General features: G+C 34.8%; 1 pseudogene; it reads left to right on the forward strand.

Moving 5' to 3' along the window:
• Positions 1–414: 414 nt before the first annotated feature.
• LOC122294312 lies at positions 415–1,481 on the forward strand (annotated as a pseudogene).
• The last annotated feature ends 1,692 nt before the right edge of the window (positions 1,482–3,173 follow it).

Below are 3,173 nucleotides of genomic sequence, written 5' to 3' on the forward strand. Positions count from 1 at the left end.
TTGTGTACTTCATTATTGTGATTGACTGTATTATTTTTTAAGATAAAATAATTATTTTGACCAATCATATTAATAAAGTGTATAAAAAATATGTAAAAGTAACTGTAGAAAACACTTTTATTTAAATTTAAAGATTCCCAAAAATTCAAATTCGCTCTCCATTAGTTGACATCAAAAGACACGGATCATGGAAGTCTTCCTCGACAGCCGTTGATAAGGCCTTAAATCCAACAGTCACGACCCTCTCACTCTCTAATCCACACACCCACGTGGTTCGCACTTGTCACCCCATGGCCTCTATAAAATTGTCCGCCAACTAAACTCTACCCATTCATTTCATTGATTCCAGTTCCATTTTCCAATTAGAGTGCTCGGTTGGTCAGACCTGCGGTGTTGTGATCTTTTAGGTTTCTGATGGAGAAGAAGGGCGCAAGAGGAAGGAGAGGCAGTGGATGGCCCAAGAAGAAGCCTGTTTCTCGTTCCGTCAAAGCTGGTTTGTAGTTCCCGGTCGGGAGGATAGGTTGGTACCTGAAGAAAAGGAGGTACTTGCAGCGTATTGGGACCGGTGCTCCAGTTTATATGGTAGCCGTGCTCGAGTACCTAGCTGCCGAAGTATGCCACATTTGCTCTCTCTCTCTCTCTCTCTCTCTCTCTCTCTCTCTCTCTCTCTCTCCGTGTCTATAGCTTTGTTTTATCTTGAACATAGTACTCTTTCCGTGTTGCTCGGATCTGTCATTTTGCTTGATCATATGTGATCTATGTTTAGCTCGGTAGTAGCTATTCTCATTTTGCTATGAATGTATTTCTTAGCGCAATTTAGTACTCATTTCGAAAGTTCTCTAAGAAAAACCGGGTAAAGGGTTGAGAGGTCAGATGTCTTTTGTTTTGATGTATTTTCATAGCAATCAAACAGTGGACTCCACCATTCCTGAATTTCAAAAGACTGCAAAGTGTAGAAATACCTTCATTAATATTCTATTTTTATGTATGTGTTTGTTATTAATTTCTTAGGGATTCCTTGTATCTTCTGTTTTTCCCTCTCTGGGTTTTAAAGTAATTGAATGTAAATGTGCGTGTGAAGGTTCTGGAGTTGGCCGGAAATGCAGCTCGCAACAACAAGAAGAATAGGATAATCCTGAGGCATGTTCTGCTGGTAGTGAGAAACGACAAAGAGCTAGGGAAGTTGCTTTCTGGCATTACCATTGCTCATGGCGGTGTTATTCCGAACATCAACTTGATTCTATTGCCTAAGAAGACCGAAAAGGCTTCAAAAGAGCCCAAGTCTCCTGCCAAGGCCACCAAATCCCCCAAGAAGGCTTAGCTGCTTTGTCATTGATTGTCAATTTAAAACGCCGCTTTTTCCATCTGTATGTAGCAACAGTAGCATCCTGCTTTTAGGATTGAACCCTTTTTTCTTTTTTTGAATTTGAGTTGTTACTTTTGTAGGATTAAACTGATGTATTCGAAATATCTCTTGTCATCTGGAAATTAATGGATGAAACCTCTCATTTCCATTACTTCCATTTAATGATTAATAGCAGTAAATGATTTGTGTTTTCTGCATCAATTTATAAGTTTAATTTATTTTTTCCCTTTTAAATATAATGTTATTTATACTATGAAGTGATAACAATATATATATATATATGCTAATGGGGCTGCTGCAAGTTAAAAGTGAGGAGCATCTTTTCTTTTGTAAGACAATCACTGCTTCCATGTGCTTTATTCTTTCTTTTGTCCCATTTTTAACGGGGGATAAATTCTTTCTTTCCCTTTCCCTCCTTTTATTTTTAAGACTACGTTTAAATATTGATTAAGTTGAAATGAGTTAAGTTTTTTTATAAATACTAGTGAGTTGAGAGAGTGAAGTGAGTTTTATGGAACTCATTTAAGATTAGTTTATATATATTTGGATGTTAAGATAAATTTAGAAATATTTATGAAAAGTGAAAAAAAGTTGTGGGTTTTATGTGTAAAGAAGTTTTAAATTAAAATAAGTTTAGTAATTTAAGAGTTAAATATTTAGATATTAAACTCATCTTGAAATTAGGTTAAATTGAATTGATTTCAATTAAGTCTAATAACCAAACGAGACCTAACACTTTGGCCACCTGATCAACGTGTACACCATGTTGGCTAAAGTGAAAACAAAGAAAAAGAAATTAATAAGGTTTAGTTTAGTAGTAAAGAATTTTAAGATGAAAATTTTGAATTTTAAGATGAAATATTAAAATATTATTATTTTTTTAAAATTTGAAAAAGTTAAAAAAATTAAATTAGTTATTATATTTTACATAAAGATTTGAAAAAATTGATGAGATGAGAATTTTAAATTTAAAATAAGAATTTTTATCTACCAAACCAAACCTAAGAGTATATGGTCAACCTCTGTTATTTTTCATAAGAGTAAAAAAAGTCCCAAGAAGCATTACAAGTCTTTCTCATATGCTCGATCTCGAAACTGTGTTCTCCAATTGGATTGATTTTTTATAGTTCAAACATGACATCCACTAGAATTTTTTATCTACATCAATTTCAATTATTCTCATGCATCAATGAAGAAAGTTGGATCCTGTGCTTGTGGGTTTAAGGATAACTCTACAAGTGATGTCATATACAGTAGTTCATCAGTGAAGAAGGTTGGAACCTCAGATGCTCAATATTGGACGCCATAGTTTGAGAAGATATTCTCTGTATAATACGTCATCCCAATTCGAGTAATGAGTTGCAGCATTGTGAATCTCCTCACCCCCAAGCAAATGGCTACGGTTTGAGAAGATATTGGTTTGTGGCTTTAAGGGAAAGGGAGTTTTTGGGCCTCATATAGCGGCGTCTGAGAGGAGATGGATGGTCTGAGTGAAGTTTCTAGACTTCATAACTAACTCATCACTTGTGGATTTTTAGAAAACCAATTTGCAGGTTGAATAAGGGTGATTATGATTGGCCTTAAGGCGGACCAAGTCTTGAAAATCAATTACAAGATAAAGAACCACAAAGATTAAAGAAGCAATGCAAGGATTGGTGCAATCCAATTGGGATAAAATTAGCAAGAGCTAGAACCAGTTTTGATCCACTTTATCCAAGTTATGGAAGACACGACTTGGACCTACTGTTAATGAAGGCCATAGACTTACTTATTTCACTAAAAGAGCTTATTTTATTAGTCATAGAAA

The sequence above is a fragment of the Carya illinoinensis genome, chromosome 14 (assembly GCF_018687715.1).
Source record: "Carya illinoinensis cultivar Pawnee chromosome 14, C.illinoinensisPawnee_v1, whole genome shotgun sequence".
NCBI classification, from domain to species: domain Eukaryota; kingdom Viridiplantae; phylum Streptophyta; class Magnoliopsida; order Fagales; family Juglandaceae; genus Carya; species Carya illinoinensis.